Here is a 19,814-nt window from a genome sequence, read left to right as displayed (position 1 = left end):
TTACATGGATTTCAGCAAAGCCTTTGACGAGGTCCCACGTGGGAGACTTATCAAGAAAGCAAATGCACATGGGATACAAGGTAACTTGATAAGATGGATTCAAAATTGGCTTAGCTGTTGGAGACAGAGAGTAAAACAGCTGTTTTAGTGACTGGAAGCCAGTGTCCAGTAGGATTTGTGCTGGGTCCCCTATTGTTTGTCATTTATATAAACGACATAGATGACTATGTGGGGGGTAGGATCAGTAAGTTCGCGGATGACAAAGATTGGTCGAGTGGTTAACAGTGAGGTGGAGTGTCTTAGGTTACAGGAAGATATAGACGGGATGGTCAAATGGGCAGAAAAATGGCAGATGGAATTTAACGCTGAAAAGTGTGAGGTGATACACTTTGGAAGGAGTAATGTGACACGGAAGTATTCAATGAATGGCCTGACACTGGGAAGTTCCGAGGAACAAAGGGACCTTGGCGTGTTTGTCCATAGATCTCTGAAGGCAGAAGGACAGGTTAATAGGGTGGTGAAAAAGGCATATGGGACACTTGCCTTTATCAATCGAGGCATAGATTACAAAAGCAGGGAGGTCATGTAGGAGTTGTACAGAACTTTGGTAAGGCCACATTATAGGAAGAATGTGATTGCATTGGAGGGGGTGCAGAGGCGATTCACCAGGATGTTGCCTGGGATGGAACATTTAAGCTATGAAGAGAGGTTGGATAGGCTTGGGTTGTTTTCGCTGGAGCAGAGAAGACTGAGGGGTGACCTGATCGAGGTTTATAAGATTATGAGGGGCATGGACAATGTGGATAGGGAGCAGCTGTTCCCCTTAGTTGAAGGGTCAATTACGAGGGGTCACAAGTTTAAGGTGAGGGGTGGGAGGTTTAAGGGGGATTTAAGGAAGAATATTTTTACCCAGAGGGTGGTGACGGTCTGGAATGCCCTGTCTGGGAGGGTGGTCGAGGCAGGTTGCCTCACAGCCTTTAAAAAGTACCTGGATGAGCACTTAGCAGATCATAACATTCAAGGCTATGGGCCAAGTGCTGGCAAATGGGATTAAGTAGACAGGTCAGGTGTTTTAATGCATCGGTGCAGATTCGATGGGCCGAAGGGCCTCTTCTGCACTGTATTATTCTGTGATTCTGTAATTTTGCAATTGTAAATCTTCCAAAGAAAAGGGGGAAACTTTAAATTTAAAAGAAGGGGGTAATGTAACGTAGGGCAGTGGTGACTTCACCTTTAAGAAACCACACCTTTAAGAGATCAGACTGCTGATACAACTGATGACAATATCAGGCATAAATAAAGAGGAGACACCATTTTGAGACTCACTCAGCACATTGCTTTACAGAGAGAAAACATTATATCAGCAAGGAAAAGTCCTGTACCTGAATCAGTGCAATGTAGATAAGTAAGGCAATAAATAGTGTTTGTGTTGAATCTAAATACAAAGCCTGTGGTTGCCATTTAAAGAAGACTTAAGAACACAGCACTACACTACAGAACCCACATTGTGGACAGTGTCAGCAAGCCTTTTCCAAAAGATTGATTCAAAATTTCAAGCCCTCTGACTGCCAAAAGTAAACTTTTACCAACAGTGAGCAAAATTCCACAGAAGGAAACAACTTTTAAAAATTAGCCCATGTAACCTTCTTCCTAAAAGGCTGCAGGAGTGTTCTTATGGGTAGACCGAGTCTTGACTTTTGACCAGCGGAGATGCAAGAAAGCTTATTAAAAGCAGGAGTGACCTCAAATGACCCTTATTTCCACCTTACTTAAATGTCTTGCCTACTTCATGCAATTCTAATTGTGGATACTGCAGAAGCAGACAGAAAAATTGATTACATGGGGGTGGAGCAAAATTCCAGTGCTGCTAGTCAGCACTCAAATTTCTTGGGTTTCACTTTCCTGAGATAAGCACACTTTGGCACAAGGCCTAACAAATTTGACCCCACTGGTGTGCTGAAATAGTTGCAGAATTGTAAGGTATTCGTGTTTGGTGTCAAGTAGATTAACATATGAATATAAAAGAGGCAAAGTTGGAAAGTGCAACATAAAAATAATAATTCTTAACCAAGAATGAAAAATGGTCAAAATCAAGATTAAACAAAAATGAAATATTTGGAGAGCCTGTAACAAACAGGTGGATTAGACTAATAATTTCCTGTTCGTTTGAATGTAACACTTGGACAAATGTAAAATTCCCATTATCACTGAAATTTGATACAGTTGTTGTAGCCAAGTAAATTGTATCATACTTGGCTGGAAACTTGGCATTATTTGTCATAATTTAATTGAACATTATATCATTATCATTGATGGTTGAACAAAAAAGGTTTCTTGATAATCAGCTGGAACACTAAAAGATGTGACCAATGCAGCTAAATGAAAATTGGATGTGTTATCGTCTGTAACCAGAAATAGTCTTTATGATCACAGATCTTCATTTCACTGATAATCAGCACAGACAAGCAAGTAATGAATCTGCCTTTCCCTGCATGTTTTTGCAGTGATGTGCTAAATTTCCATCTCTAGGAAGCAGATTGAAGAAGCTTAAGATAGGAATTTCACCTTTGCTGACACAATAGGCCTCTGATATATACTATAATTTGCTGTGGCAAGCAACAATGTATTATTTAGAGGTTTTCACATAAGCTATTTGTGCATATGTTGCATTTATTTTAAAGTAGGATCAGTGTGCATTTTTAACCATTTCTGATACTATAAATCAGACATAATCCATTGGGTATCAGGTGTGAAAACCTTCAAATTAAATGGCTATGACCTTAGTTCAATGGATGTTTAAAGCAATTTGCAATTTCACAGAAAAGGTATTGATATTGAATTGTAATATTTTTGAAAGTGGATAGAATGAAAATAATCAAAAATGGATTGCAGAAGGCAAGAGAAAGATTTTCTCATTCAGACAGATGATTGGCAAAATACCTAGTATACACTATTCTCCACCCAAATAACACTGCGTTCTACAAGTGCTTGAAATTGATCAGTGTGCAGCAGAATCCCAATAGAAAGATAATAATTTTTAATTTGATGCTGCAGTGAAGATATAGAAATTTGCTCCAGTTCTTTAATAGCATAGAGACCATAGTACTGCAGTAAAAAGAGGAGGGATACCTTGGAGCAGAAGAGGTCTACAGTGGATATGGTCCTAACTTCTGACTAACCAACTGACACCTATCCTTGTGAGAATTATTCTCTGTTCAGACCAGCAGGTTTCACATTCAGTTCCACTGCTGGATCTTGGTATAGAACATTTGTTAGCATCTTTTTGCTCCTTTTTCTTTTATTCATCTCAGCTTATCTTTGTATTCGGTGCTTGAAATCTATGAAACTTCTTATAACCTTCCTCCAAGGCTTGCAGCACCTTCATTCTTCAATAAGGCAGTGAAGTGTACTATTTCTCCTGGTATGATACCCTTTCATCTCAAACATTTTCTCAAAAATATTATCTATAGAGAGAAAGCAGCTAGAAAATAATTGTTGTGGCTGTCCCACAATTTGCAACTTAGCCTGACATACTTAAGTATCTTACAGCATGTTGTTACTGATAATAGCACAGCAATGCTTAACTAATAGGAGCATGATAGACCAAGAAATCATGCATTGTACCAATTAATCTTTTTATTTTATTCCAAGCTCTACAAAATACCATACTGGATGTTGACAACATTGGTCTGCATCATCTTTCTTATATGGTCACACATAATCTGTACGTTCAGGGACTGGAAGCCCTTACGAGTGAGGAGGTCGTCTGTAGGAACTCAGAAAGCACTGTGGGTGCCAACTGGTGCATTGGGAAAGCCAGTAACCTGTTCAAACTGATGGCCCTATCTTCTTGTTGCCTTGAAATTCTCCAGCACTCCTGTAAAGATGTCTTAGTTACCTGATGAATTCCCTCCTGTAATGCAGCCTGGCTGATATTACAGAGATTGCTCATGGCTGTCTGAAATGACCTTGTGCTGTAATAGTTGAATGTCATCATCACCTTCCTTCCTTAAATAAGGAGACCAATACTGTACACAGTACTCCAGATGTGGTCTCACCAATGCCCTGTATAACTGAAGCATAACCTCCCTACTTTTGTATTCAATTCCCCTTGCAATAAACAATAACATTCTATTAGCTTTCCTAATTACTTGCTGTACCTACAAACTAACCTTTTGAAATTCATGCACTAGAACACCTCGAGCCCTCTGCATCTCAGAGCTCTGCAATCTCTAACCATTTAGATAATATGCTTCATTTTTATTCTTCCTGCCAAAGTGGACGATTTCGCATTTTCCCACATTATACTCCATTTGACAGATTTTTGTCCACTCACTATATCCTTTTGTAGCCTCTTTATATTCTCTTCACAACTTACTTTCCTAACTATCTTTGTGTCATCAGAAAATTTAACAACCATACCTTTGGTCCCTTCATCCAAGTCATTTATATAAATTGTTAAAATTTGAGGCCCCAGCACAGATCCCTGTGATACACCACTTGCTACATCTTGCCAACCAGAAAATGACCCATTTATGCCTACTCTCTGTTTCCTGTTAGCTAGCCAATCTTCCATCCATGCCAAAATGTTACCCCCTACTCCATGAGCTATTATTTTCTGCAGTAACCTTTGATGTGTCACCTTATTAAATGCCTTCTGGAAATCTAAGTACAGTACATCCACAGGTACCCCTTTATCTACTGCATATATTACTTCTTCAAAGAACTCCTATGATTTGGTTAAACATGATTTCCCTCTCACAAAACCATGTTGACTCTGCCTGATGATCTTGAATTTTTCTAAGTGCCCTGCTATAGCGTCTTTATTAACAGCTTCTAACATTTTCCCTATGACCCATGTTAAGCTAACTGGCCTGTAGTTTCCTGCTTTCTGTCTCCCTCCCTTTATGAATAAAGGAGTAACACTGGCTATTTTCCAATCTAATGGAACCTTCCCCGAATCTAGAGAATTTTGGAAAATTAAAGCCAAGGTATCAACTATCTCACTAGCCACTTTTTTTAAGACCCTAGGATGAAGTCCATCAGGACTTGTCAGCCTGCAGCTCCAACAATTTGCTCAGTACCACTTCCCTGGTGATTGTAATTTGCTTGAGTTCCTCCCTCCTTTCCATTTCCTGATTTACAACAGGTTCCAGCGGGTTCCAATTTTCTTTTTAAAAAGCTCACCGGAAAACTCCGAATCTGTTTGAAGTTCAGAAACCGCTGTTCCCACTACAGCAGCTGTCAGCTGTGAAGCTGACGCTATTTCTTTTAAAACTGACCAATCATCTGTTGTGTTCCTGCTCTCTGCAACTGTCAGAAAGAGAGAAAGGGGGGACAGAGAGAGAGAGAGAGAAAGGGTGACAGAAAGAGAGAGAAAGGGGACAGAGAGAGAGAAAGAGGGCAGAGAGAGAGAACAAAGAGAGGGGGACAGAGAGAGAGAAAGGGGAACAGCAAGAGAGCGGGGAAAAAGAGAAGGGGAACAGAGAGAGGAGAGAACAGAGAGAGAGGGGGAAACAGAGAGAAGAGGGGTAACAGAGAAGAGTGGGGACAGAGAGAGGAGGGGGGATTAGAGAGAGAGGGGGAACAAACAGAGAGGGGGGAGCAGAGAGAAAGAGAGGGGGGAGCAGAGAGAGAGGGGGGAACAGAGGGAAAGAGAGGGGGGAACAGAGAGAGAGAGGAAGGGGTAAGAGAGAGAGAACCAGATCAACTTAGAATTTCCAGCATTTTTTGTTTTTATTTCCGATTTCTAACATCAGCAATATTTTGCTTTTATTATATAAGAGAGAGAGAGAGAGGTTTGACAGAGAGAAAGAGGGGGGACGGAGGAGTCACAGAGAGCGAGGATGACACAGAGGATGGGAACAACACAGAGAGGGGGTACAGAGAGAGAGAGGGATCACTCCTGACAGAATGACATCTATCCGGAATACTCTGCATTGCTACATCAAGTGTGCAGGCACACATTAACTACTTGTGCAAGCAAACAAATTCCATTTTTCTCACTAACTCAGTGTCCAAAATTGTGAAGAGAAATTAATCAATAAATTAGTTTTCTCATTTAAAGCTTCTTCACAAAAATGTGCGTTTGTTGTTATTTCGATTAATAGGAAGATAAATTTGTAATGCCTTTATCATTCCCAAATTGTCTCACTGGCCGAAGACAAACATTGTAATGTAGCTGCCCTCCACCTCCCCATGCAAAAAGGTTAGACAACCCTGCTCTAGAGTACACAATGCACAATGCAATTGCAATTTCAAAACACTATAACACTACATCCCTCCCCTTCTTAGTAAATGAGAGACATAGCATGTTTCAATGGTTTGTTTCATAAAGTATTAACAATAAACTTAAACATAAATAGTTTGTCTCGTAACATAGTCATTTAAGTATGGTAGGTATTTTCTCTCATGGTTAGGATATTGTCTGGCATCAGGTGTGGTCTCATTTGACTCATGTTCTTCATCTGAGGTGTCGATGTCAGAATCGAATTCAATGCTTGTGAGTGGTGTTTTCAGTACTTTGAAGAATGGATGTTTTTTGTGATGATTTGTGAGCCACTCTTAGCAGTGATCCTTTTGTGTTGGTCATAAGGGGTTGCTTGCTTTCCAATATGATCAGCACATTTCACAAGTATTTTATCTCCTGGCTTAAGGGGTGTAGCTCTAAATTTTATGGTTTGCTCTGCATTTACTTTCATTTGATCCTTCTATTCTCGATCGTGTTCGCATACATGCTGATCATTAGCTCTGCAGGGTAGCTCAGGTAAATGTGTGTACTTTGGATGTGCAAAGATGAGTTTAACTGGAGGTTTCGCAGTAGTCAAGTGAGGAGTCACCCTGTAATTATGAAGAATGTGATATAGCTTTTGCTTCCATGATTTGCTCTCAGTTCTAGCTGTATGTATCATTTTTTTCAAGGTTTGCAAATCTTTCAACTTCTCCATTAGCTCTTGGCCAACGGGGTGTGATTTTCTGACGAGTGAACCCCAGGTAGTTTGTGAATTTATTCGAGCGGGAGGTAGAGGAGCAGATATGTAGACAGATTTTGGAAAGATGTAAAGGTAACAGGGTTGTAGTGGTGGGTGATTTTAACTTCCCCTATATTGACTGGGACTCACTTAGTGCTAGGGGCTTGGATGGGGCAGAATTTGTAAGGAGCATCCAGGAGGGCTTCTTGAAACATTATGTAGATAGTCCAACGAGGGATGAGGCTGTACTGGACCAGGTATTGGGGAATGAGCCCGGCCACGTGGTCGAAGTTTCAGGAGGGGAGCATTTCGGGAACAGTGACCATAATTCCGTAAGTGTTAAGGTACTTGTGGAGAAGGATAAGAGTAGTCCTCGGGTGAAGGTGCTAAATTGGGGGAAGGCTAATTATAACAATATTAGGCAGGAACTGAAGCATTTAGATTGGGGGCGGCTGTTTGAGGGTAAATCAACATCTGACATGTGGGAGTCTTTCAAACGTCAGTTGATTAGAATCCAGGACCAGCATGTGAGGAAGAAGGATAAGTTTGGCAAGTTTCGGGAACCTTGGATAACGAGCGATATTGTGAACCTAGTCAAAAAGAAAAAGGAAGTATTCGTAAGGGCTAGAAGGCTGGAAACAGACGAAGCCCTTGAGGAATATAAAGACAGTAGGAAGGAACTTAAGCAAAGAGGGGGGCTAAAAGGGGTCATGAAAAGTCATTGGCAAACAGGATTAAGGAGAATCCCAAGGCTTTTTATATGTATATAAAGAGCAAGAGGGTAACCAGGGAAAGGGTTGGCCCACTCAAGGACAGAGGAGGGAATCTATGTGTGGAGCCAGAGGAAATGGGCGAGGTACTAAATGAGTACTTTGCATCAGTATTCACCAAAGAGAAGGACTTGGTGTATGATGAGTCTAGGGAAGGGAGCGTAGATAGTCTGGGTCATGTCATTCTCAAAAAGGAGGAGGTGTTGGGCGTCTTGCAAAGCATTAAGGTAGATAAGTCCCTTGGGCCTGATGGGATCTACCCCAGAATACCGAGGGAGGCAAGGGAAGAAATTGCTGGGGCCTTGACAGAAATCTTTGCATCCTCATTGGCTACAGGTGAGGTCCCAGAGGACTGGAGAATAGCCAATGTTGTTCCTTTGTTTAAGAAGGGTAGCAAGGATAATCCAGGAAATTACAGGCTGGTGAGCCTTACGTCAGTGGTAGGGAAATTATTAGAGAGGATTCTTCGGGACAGGATTTGTTCCCATTTGGAAACAAATGAACATTAGTGAGAAGCAGCGTGGTTTTGTGAAGGGGAGGTCGTGTCTCACTAACTTGATTGAGTTATTTGAGGAAGTGACGAAGATGATTGATGAAGGAAGGGTAGTGGATGTTATCTATATGGACTTCAGGAAAGCCTTTGACAAGGTCCCTCATGGCCGACTGGTACAAAAGGAGAAGTCACACGGGATCAGGTGTGAGCTGGCAAGATGGATACAGAACTGGCTCAGTCATAAAAGACAGAGGGTAGCAGTGGAAGGGTGCTTTTCTGAATGGAGGACTGTAACTAGTGGTGTTCCGCAGGGGTCAGTGGTGGGACCTTTGCTGTTTGTAGTATATATAAATGATTTGGAGGAAAATGTAGCTAGTCTGATTAGTAAGTTTGCGGACGCCACAAAGGTTGGTGGAGTTGAGGACAGTGATGAGGATTGTCAGAGGATACAGCAGGATATAGATCGGTTGGAGACTTGGGCGGAGAAATGGCAGATGGAGTTTAATCCGGACAAATGTGAGGTAATGCATTTTGGAAGATCTAATACAGGTGGGAAGTCTACAGTAAATGGCAGAACCCTTAGGAGTATTGACAGGCAGAGAGATCTGGGCATACAGGTCCACAGGTCACTGAAAGTGGCAACGCAGGTGGATAAGGTAGACAAGAAGGCATACGGCATGCTTGCCTTCATCGGTCGGGGCCTAGAGTATAAAAATTGGCACGTCATGCTGCAGCTGTACAGAACTTTAGTTAGGCCACACTTAGAATATTGCGTGCATTTCTGGTCGCCACACTACCAGAAGGATGTGGAGGCTTTGGAGAGGGTACAGAAGAGGTTTACCAGGATGTTGCCTGGTCTGGAGGGCATTAGCTTTGAGGAGAGGTTGGATAAACTCGGATTGTTTTCACTCGAATGACGGAGGTGAAGGGGTGACATGATAGAGGTTTACAAAGTTATGAGTGGCATGGACAGAGTGGATAGTCAGAAGCTTTTTCCCAAGGTGGAAGAGTCAGTTACTAGGGCACATAGGTTTAAGGTGAGAGGGGCAAAGTTTAGAGGGGATATGCGAGGCAAGTTCTTTACACAGAGGGTGGTGAGTGCCTGGAATTTGCTGGCAGGGGAGGTGGTGGAAGCAGGTACGATAGCGACGTTTAAGAGGCATCTTGACAAATACATGAATAGGATGGGAATAGAGGGATACGGTCCCCGGAAGTGCAGAAGGTTTTAGACAGGCATCAAGATCGGCGCAGGCTTGGAGGGCCGAATGGCCTGTTCCTGTGCTTTACTGTTCTTTGTTCTTTGCTCTTATTGATATCATCATTGTTGAATGGGGGTCCATTGTCACTTCTTACCATTTGAGGAATTCCAAATGGAGCGAAGATCTGGTCAAGATTTGGGATGACTGCTTTTGTTGAAGTTGACATAACTAATTCCACCATTGGGAATGTGCTGTAGTTGTCAGTGACAACAAGCAAGTGTTCACCTGTGGGGAAATCTGTGAAGTCAACGCTAACTTCAATCCGTGGTCCTGGAAGTTTGGACAGCTTGAGAGAATCATGAAGATTGACATTGTGGTTGCTTGACATGGCAAACACTGATTGACTTTGTGCTTTACCATAAGATCAATTCCTGGGAATCATACCTTTTCCCTAAGGAGTTGTTTGGTCTTGTCAATTCCCTGATGTCCTTCATGTGCTATATCAACAAAACATTCCTTCAATGAGTGTGGAATGATAATACAGCTGTTGTGCAATATGAGATCAAATGTGGTTGTAACGGTGAGCTCATTTTGAATATTGTGAAGACCTTACAGTGTGTGAATGATTTTGTTTGTAGATGCTTTCTCGATCACGTCTTTCCAGTTTCATGATTCTATAGCCTCCATACACAATTGCAAATCCTCATCTTGTTTTGTTGCTGCTTTAATGTCAGCTAATTTTGGTGACTTTGGCATCATATTTAGGCTTACCTAATTAAAATGTTGTTCAGCAACCTTTTCGTCACGACTAGTCGAAATAACTGTCAGCAACGATGTCATGAAAGATGTACCACTGGGTTGAGCTTGCCTTGCTGATACTCAACTTGGAACTTGTACTCTTGTAGTTTGAGTATCCAATGTTCTATTTGAGTGGGTGGTTTGCCATGTGCATTGTTGGACAAGCTCACTAATGGTCTTTGATTGAATGTTACTTTAAACTCGCTTCCATATAAGTAGAGATGGAAGTGTAAGATACCCCATGTGATTGAGAGTGCTTGCTCTACAAGGCACAAGTCAGGAGCGTGATGGAATACTCTCCACTTGCCTGGATCAGTGCGGCTCCAACAACACTCAGGAAGCTCGACACCATCCAGGACAAAGAAGCCCGCTGATTGTCACCCCCCCCCTCCCCCACCACCTTCAACAGTCACTCCCTCCACCACCGACGCACAGTGGCAGCAATGTGTACCATCTGCAAGATGCACTGCAGCAATTCATCATGTCACCTTCGACAGCACCTTCAAAACCTGCAACCTCTTCCACCTAGAAGAACAAGGACAGCAGATGCATGACAACACCATCACCTGCAAGTTCCCATTCAAGTCACACACCATCCTGACCTGGAAATATATCATCATTCCTTCACTGTCACTGGATCAAAATCCTGGCACTCCCTTCCTAACAGCACTGTGGGTGTACCCGAACCAGTTGGACTACTGCAGTTCAAGAAGGCAGCTCACCACCACCTTTCCAAAGGCAATTAGGGATGGGCAAAAATTGCTGGCCTTGCCAACGATGCCCACATTCCATGAAAGAATTTTTAAAAATTCTTTGGATATTTGCAGCTCTGTTTGTGAGACAGCTGTTGTTGCTTTGTCGGTGAACTCCTGGCACATGAGCGATGAATTGCATTCACAAGAGTTGAACTTGGAGTGTGGCAGTTATTGTTAGCAGCCTCAACTTCAGTAGCTCTGGACTCTGAGAGTGACAGTGATCTTGCTAACTGCAACAGCTCTGATAATTTTCTGTCTTTTCGGCGTAGATAGCCTTCGATTATTTGTGTTTTAATTTCCCGTACAACATCACCAAAGTCACATTTGGTTGCTCGTTGCTTCAATTGAGTGCAATATTGGTCAATTGTCTCCTTTGCTTTTTTCTTAGTACGTTGGAAGACAATGGTTTGGTATATGATGTTTTTCTTGGGTGTGAAGTAGGTCATCAGTGCATTTTTTGCTGAGTTGTAGTCATTTTGCTCAGGCGTAAGTGTATGAAAGGTATCTTCTCATTCTTCACCTCCATAGTGTAGAAGCAAGGCCTTTTTCCTTGTATCGTCTGTGATTGTGAAACGTGCCTTCGCACCTTCAAAATGTCGCAGCCACTTTTGCCAAGGTGAGGATGTGAATGATGGCTTTGAATGCACATCAAAAGGTGGTAAATTGGGCATAAACATGGCCATATTGATCAGCAATGCATTTCCTTTTACAGGAAACTTCTCTGCAATGACCCAAGATTAAAACTTTTTTTTGAATGGATGGTTATTTTGGAGAGATCAGTGTCTGAGTATACACTGTACAAGTTTCCTGTTTGTGCCTAAGACAGTCTCCAACAAAAATTGCTGTCTGTAAAAATAGACAAAAACCTTCCGAAATGTTCATACTTGAAAGCAATGTTTCTGTTTTTTTACCATCCTTTTTCTTTCTGCCTAGTCACCATTGTGATGTCCTTGGGGCAGGAGTGAGGTTTAGCCGGGTTTGGTATAAGATATGCGAGATAGAGAGACGGGTGTATGGAGAGCATTTGTGGAGAGTGACTAGGAGGAATAAGCATGATATTGCTTAAAGATGAGGGTGAGTGTGATGTAGTGGGGACTGGAGTGAGGTTTAGCCGGGTTTGGTATAAGATATGTGAGGCAGTGGCGTTGTGGTAATGTCACTGGACTAGTATGCCAGAGGCCAAGTCTAATGCTCTGGGGACATGGGTTTGAATCCTACCATGGCAGATGGTGAAATCTGAATACTTACCAAAGACTGGAGCAGCAGCAGTCAGCGGCGTATCTAGGAGGAGGCGGATCCAGAGTGGGAGCTGTATATATAAAGAGCGGGGCTGGAGGCCCTTACTTAAATTGCCCTTACAGTAATCAGCAGTCTCTCTGTCTGTGTCCCGTGCGCTGGGTTTGAAAAGTGAAAAAAAAAACTAACAGTGACATCATGAGAAATCTGTAAGCTGATTGGTTGGTAAGTAACAGCCGCTATTGCCTGTAAATAGCTTTAAAAAATCAGAGAAAAAAAACATTTTTTTAAAACCCTCAAATAGCTACAATATAAGTGGCAAGGTCGGTACTACTAAGGTTTTAGTTAGTGTAATTTATTAGTAATTAAAAATTAGAAAGTGCTGTTTGGACAGAGAGGGCTGTGATTTGTTTGTGAGGGATTTTACTGACTAGGGGAAGGAGTTGCTCTTTGCAGTCTTTCTTTTCTGCCTTTTCAGTCTCCATGGTACAGGGGAAGAATCTGATTGGCAAATAACTGGTAAGTTATTCTACTTATATTAGCAGTAATTTTTTTGTAAAGCTAAGGTATGGCAGGGCAGCTTGGCTGAGTGGAATGTACCTCCTGTGGTATGTGGAAAGTCGTGGGCGCACCATGTGTCCTTGACAAACATGTCTGCTGTAAGTGTCACCTGCTACAGAAACTTGAGCTCTGGGTTTTGGAACTCGAGCGGCGGCTGGAGTCACTGTGGTGCATCCGCAAGGCAGAGAACTATGTGGATAGCATGTTCCAGGAGGTAGTCACTCCGGAGCTTAAGAGAGCACAGGCAGAGAGGGACTGGGTGGCTGCCAGACAGACAAGAAGGTCAAGGCAGGTAGTGCAGGAGTCCCAAAAGGGCATCCCACTTTCTAACCGGTATTCAGTGCTGAGTACCAATTGGAGAGAGGGTTCCTCTGGAGAGTGCAGCAACAGTCATGACCAGAGCACCGTGGGTGGCTCAGCTGTGCAGGGAGGGAGGAGAAAAGACAAGAGAGCAATAGTGGTAGGGGATTCTATAGTAAGGGGAACAGACAGGAATTCTGTGGTCGCAGATGTGATTCCAGGATGGTATGTTGCCTCCCTGGTGCAAGGGTCATGGACATCACTGAGCGGCTACAGAACAGTCTGGTGGGTGAGGGTACACAGCCAGAGGTCATAGTCCACATTGGTACCAACAATATAGGAAGAAAGAGGGATGAGCTCCTGCAGGCTGAGTTTAGGGAGTTAGCAACGAGATTAGCAAACAGGATCTCAAAGGTAGTAATCTCCGGATTACTCCCAAGGCCACGGGCTAATGAGTATAGAAATAGGAAAATACGTCAGATGATTGCGTGGCTAGAGAGATAGTACAGGAGGGAGCACTTCAGATTTCTGGGCATTGGGACCGGTTCTGGGGAAGGTGGAACCTGTACAAGCCAGATGGTCTACACCTGAACAGGACTGGGACAAATATCCTTGCAGAAAGGTTTGCTTGGCTTAAAGAAGGGCAAGAATGGCAGCTCAACATCCCTGGATATAGAGCTTTCAGGCAGGATAAGAGGGGGATAAAAAAAGGAGGGGGGTGGCAATATTAGTTAAGGAATCAATAACAGCTTTGAGGCGGGATAATATGTTAAATGAATCATCAAACGAGGCCATATGGGTGGAGCTCAGAAATAAAAAAGCCGCAGTCACACTACTAGGAGTGTACTATAGACCCCAAATAGTGAAATGGAGATAGAAGAACAAATATGTAGGCAAATTTCTGAGTGCAAAAACTATAGGGCAATAATAGTTGGGGATTTCAATTACCCCAATAGTAACTGGGATACAAACAGTGTAAAGGGCAGAGAGGGCACAGAATTCTTGAACTGCATTCAAGAGAACTTTTTTAGCCAGCACGTAACAAGCCCAACGAGAGGGGGTGCAATTCTAGATTTAATCTTCGGTAATGAAGCTGGGCAAGTGGATGAAGTAACATTGGGGAACCATTTTGGAGATAGTGACCACAATACAGTTAATTTTAGCATAATCATGGAAAAGGAAAAAATAAAACAAGAGTAAAAGTTCTAAATTGGGGGACGGCAAATTTTACAAAACTGCGAGGTTACCTGGCGAAAGTGGACTGGATACAGCTACTTGAAGGATATCAGTGGCAAAACAGTGGGAGGCATTCAGAAGCGAGATACTACAGGCACAGTGTGGGCATGTCCCCACAGAGATAAAGCGTGCTACTGCCAAATCTAGAGCCCCCTGGTTATCTAGAAGCTTAGAGGATAAGTTAAGCAGCAAAAGAAAGCTTATGACGATCACCAAAAAATAAATACTTTCGAAAGACGAGAGGAGTATAGAAAGTGCAAGGGTGAAATAAAAAAAAGAAATTAGAAAAGCCAAGAGAGGACATGAAAAATTATTGGCAGGTAAAATCAAGGAAAACCCGAAGCTGTTTTATCAGTACATTAAGAGCAAGAGGATAACTAAGGAAAGGGTAGGACCTATCAGAGATGTACAAGGGAACTTATGCGTGGATGCAGAAGATGTGGGCAGGATTCTTAATGAGTTTTTTGTCTCTGTCTTCAAAAAGGAGAGGGTTGATGCAGACATTGTAGTCAAAGTGGAGGAGTGTGAAATATTAGATACGTTAAGCATAACGAGAGAGGAAGTACTGGAGCGTCTGACATCCTTGAAAGTGGATAAATTGCCAGGGCCGGATGGATTGCATTCCAGATTGTTAAAGGAAGCCTGTGAGGAAATATCAGATGCTCTGAGGATCATCTACAAAGCTTCACTAGATATAGGAAAGATACCAGATGATTGGCGGTCTGCAAATGTTGTACTATTGTTTAAAAAGGGTGCGAGGGATAGGCCAAATAATTATAGGCCTGTCAGTGAACTTCTGTGGTGGGTAAATTATTAGAATCAGTTCTGAGGGACAGGATAAATTTCCACTTGGAAAGGCACAGATTAATCAAGGTTAGTCAGCATGGATTTGTTAAGGGAAGGTCATGTCTTACTAACTTGATTAAGTTTTTTGAGGAAGTAACAAGGAGGATTGATGAGGGTCGTGCAGTGGATGTGATCTACATGGATTTTAGTAAGGCATTTGACAATATCCCACATGGCAGACTGGTCAGTAAAATGAAAGCCCATGGGATACAGGGAATGTGGCAGGTTGGATCCAAAATTGGCTCAGTGATGGGAAGCAAAGGGTAGTAGTCGACAGATGCTTTGTGAATGGAAAGCGGTTTCCAATGGCGTTCCACAGGGCTCGGTGTTGAGTCCCTTGCTGTTTGTGGTATATATTAATGATTTGGACTTAACTGTAGGAGACATGATTGGGAAATTTGCTGATGACACTAAAATTAGTCATGTTGTTGATAGTGAAGAGGATAGCTGTAGACTCCAGGATGATATCAATGGTTTGGTTGAGTGAACGGAAAAGTGGCAAATGGAATTCAATCCAGAAAAGTGTGAGGTAATGCATTTGGGGAGGGCAAACAAAGCAAGGGAATACACAATAAATGGGAGGATATTGAGAGTGGTAGAAGAAATGAGAGACCTTGGAGTGCATGACCACAGGTTCCTGAAAGTGGCAGGACAGGTAGATAGAGTGGTGAAGAAGGCATATGGAATGCTTTCCTTTATTGGCCGAGCTATAGAATACAAAAGCGGGGATGTAATACTGGAACTGTATAAAACACTGGTTAGGCTACAACTGGAGTATTGTGTACAGTTCTTCACCACATTACAGGAAGGAAATAATTGCTCTGGAGAGAGTCCAGAGGAGATTTACAAGAGTGTTGCCAGAGCTTGAAAGTTGCAGCTATGAGGAAAGATTGGATAGGCTAGGGTGGTTTTCCTTAGAACAGAGGAGACTGAGGTGCACTTAATTGAAGTATATAAAGTTATAAGGGGCCTATATAGAGTAGACAGGTAGGACCTGTTTCACCTAGCGGAGAGGTCAATTACCAGGAGGCACAGATTTAAGGTGATTGGTAGGATTAGAGGGGACATGAGGAAAAACATTTTCACTTGAGGGTGGTGGGTGTCTGGAATTCACTGCCAGGAATGGTGGTGGAGGCAGAAACCCTCAATTCTTTTAAAAGGTACCTGGACATGACCTGAAGTGCTGTAACCTGCAAGGCTACGAATCAAGTGCTAGAAAGTGGGATTAGATTGAGCGGCTCTTTTTTTTGGCAGCACGGATACAATGGGCTGAATGGCCTCCTTCTGCGCTGTAATTTTCTATGGTTCTATGGTTCTAATTCAATTAATAAATCTGGAATTAAAAAGTTAGTCTAATGGTGATCATGAAACCATTGTTGATTGTTGTAAAAACCCATCTGGTTCACTAATGTCCTTTAGGGAAGGAAATCTGCCGTCCTTATCTGGTCTGGCCTACATGTGAATTGAGACCCACAGCAATGTGGCTGACTCTTAAATGCCCTCTGAAATGGCCTCACATCTCTGTCCTGGGATTGCTGCAGTGTTCCAGTGAACATCAACGCAAGCTTGAGGAACAGCATCTCATTTACCAATTAGGTACACTACAGCCTGCCAGACTGAACATTGAGTTCAATAATTTCAGAGCATGAAACTTACTTTTAATTTTAGTTATTTTTTCTTTTTTCTTTTTTTTGTGTTTATTTTATTTTATCTTAGTTTGTTCAGTTTGCATTTTTTTTCATGTTAGTACTTGTGGCTGTTCAGTTTTCAGTCCGTTAACACCCTATCTGTACTAATGCTTTATCTTTTAACACACCATTAACATATTGTTTGCCTTTGCTCCATGACCTTCTGGTCGGTTATTCTCTGTAACTTTGTCCTATCTACACTTTCTCCTTTGTTATCTCTTGCCCCACCCCCGCTTTACTAGCTTAAAATCTTTCACATTTCTAATATCTGCCAGTTCTGAAGAAGGGTCACTGACCTGAAATGTTAACTCTGCTTCTGTCTCCACAGATGCTGCCAGACCTGCTGAGTATTTCCAGCATTTCTTGTTTTTATTTCAGATTTCCAGCATCCGCAGTATTTTGCTTTTACTACAATCTTTGGACATGTGAACTCCATTCTGCCAATTCTTTCAATTCAGTTCACAACAACAATTCAGTTGTGCTCTAAACTCCATCAAATTGCATGCTTGGACTATCCCTTTAAATACTGGAGGTGAAATTGCCTTAGGCGGGTCATCATCACACCCATTCATGCTAATTGGTCAGGAAACCTGGAAATGTTATGGTAATACAGTGACTGGGCTAAAGCCACTGACAAGTGCACTACACTTACTTCCTGGTTTTCCGTGCGCTACCAGACCATCACACTCTCACCTCATTGTCAAGTTAAAATCTAGCCCAATAATTCAGGACAAAATTAATTGCCACTTGGAAAAGCATGTATTAATAAATGACAAGCAATGTGGATTTTTTTTAAAATGTCAACTTGTGTTTAATGAACTTGATTGAGCGTTTTGCTGAAATAAGCAAGAGGGTTGATGAGGGTAGTGTGGTTGATGTTGTGTATCTGGACTTTCAAGAGGCATTTGATAAAGTATATTTGTTAGCAAAGTTGAAGCCCATGAGAGTAAAGGAGCGGTGGCAGCAGGGATATATCTTTCAAAGAACTGGCACAAGCACGATGAGCCAAATGGCCCCTCTGTGCTGTACAATTCTACGATTGTAAGCTTTTAGTCACCCCCTCCTAATAGTCTTTGACGCAGCATTGATTTTTGTCTGAGTACGCTTCTGTGCTGTGCCTTGCAATGGTTTCCTACATTGGAATGCTCTCGATTAATATCTATATGTAAATTGTTGTTGTTATTATACATAGAATAAAGCTCCTGACCTTATAAAATAAGCTACCATGAGCAATGCCTGTGATTTAACAAACACATAATCAGCTTACTGACATCAAGATACACCAGGTAACTGCTTCACTAATTTATTGATGCCATGAGTTTTCAACATGTTCTATACTTAATTATTTTCAATGATCTAAATCAGGGGTCAAGAAGAGACATTTTTAAATTTAGTCAAAAATGCAATGCTGTTACTCAATGCCAGTAATAATGAAAAACAAAGGAGACACATTTCAACAAAATTTTAAAGGTTTTTACAAAAAAGTTGTTAATTGAATGATACTTTCTCACAAGTACAATGTTAAGAAAAGTTAAAAAGAATGAAATAAGCTATTTAATTACCATCAAAATGGGTTCGATTGATCAAGGTTGACAGCTGCACATGAGCCTTTAATGAGTCGCACGTGACTCCGGAGCTGCAGGTTGCAGCTTCCCTACTCTAAATCTACAATTTTATCTTGGCATATGAGAGTTCAATCCAATCCCTCACCTTTTCCTCTGTAATTTAGCTCCAGAAATATAAACAAAGTATTATTAAAAAATCTCAAGATGGCAATGTGACACTAATAGCAATTATTGCTGTAATTTAAGTAATTCTGAAAATATAGAGCAAAACCTTGGCTGTTCTACTGTTAGCTGCACACAGTGCCATGGGCCGCAGAGACATCTTGTGGAAACAGAGTGCACTTCATTCTGCACCAATTTAATTTTGGAATGATCCTAATAGGTCTGTTTGATATGTCCTGAAAATGAAAATTATATTTTAACTCCTATCAAAATAGGCATTAAAATATACAAGACATCACAAAGTGTACTCGCTGAAGATTTAATTAAACACATCTGAACTGAATGAAGTAATACTTAGAAACATATGGCTTATAACTGAAATTTAATAAAGCTAGTCATCAGAAAAATTCTTGGAATATGCCTTCTTCATACAGCATGATAGCACATGAATTTGATTAACATCAGACAGTTATTTTTCTTTTGTACATGCATGTTTTTCCTGCAACCGCAACACAAACCTCCAGTATAACTATACAAGAGCAGCTGAAACATGCATGAGATTAGTTTTTGCAGTTGAACTCTGACTAAGAAAGGAGTCCCCATTTTAATTTATTTTTTACCACTCGATTTAGGTTTCCTCCTACATTAGGTAAATTCCATTGGCCAAGAGAGCAGTCAGGTGACACACTCTGTGCATCTAATACTGATCTTGATGTGGTGATCACGAGTTTCAAGCGTCCTTGGGGTAATTTTTTGACTTTGCAATTCCTGAGCCACAGTACATGATATCCTTTTTTTAGTTGTTCATGGGATGTGGGTGTCGCTGGCAAGGCCAGCATTTATTGCCCACCCCGATTGCCCTTGAGTAAATTGTGGTGAGCTAGAGTCATAGAATTATACAGCACAGAAACAGGCCCTTCGGCCCATCGTGTCTGTGACGGCCATCAAGCCTATCCATTCTAATCCCATGTTTCAGCACTTGGCCCGTAGCCTTGTATGCTATGGCATTTCAAGTGCACATCTAAATACTTCTTAAATGTTGTGAGGGTTCCTGCCTCTACCACCCCTTCAGACAGTGTGTTCCAGATTCCGACCACCCTCTGGGTGAAACAATTTTTCCTCAAATCTCCTCTAAACCTCCTAGCCCTTACTTTAAATCTATGCCCCCTGGTTGACCCCTCCGCTAAGGGAAAAAATTTCTTCCCATCTATCCTATCAATGCCCCTCATAAGTT

The sequence above is a fragment of the Heterodontus francisci genome, chromosome 6 (assembly GCF_036365525.1).
Source record: "Heterodontus francisci isolate sHetFra1 chromosome 6, sHetFra1.hap1, whole genome shotgun sequence".
NCBI classification, from domain to species: domain Eukaryota; kingdom Metazoa; phylum Chordata; class Chondrichthyes; order Heterodontiformes; family Heterodontidae; genus Heterodontus; species Heterodontus francisci.
Note: the sequence above shows the minus strand (reverse complement) of the source record.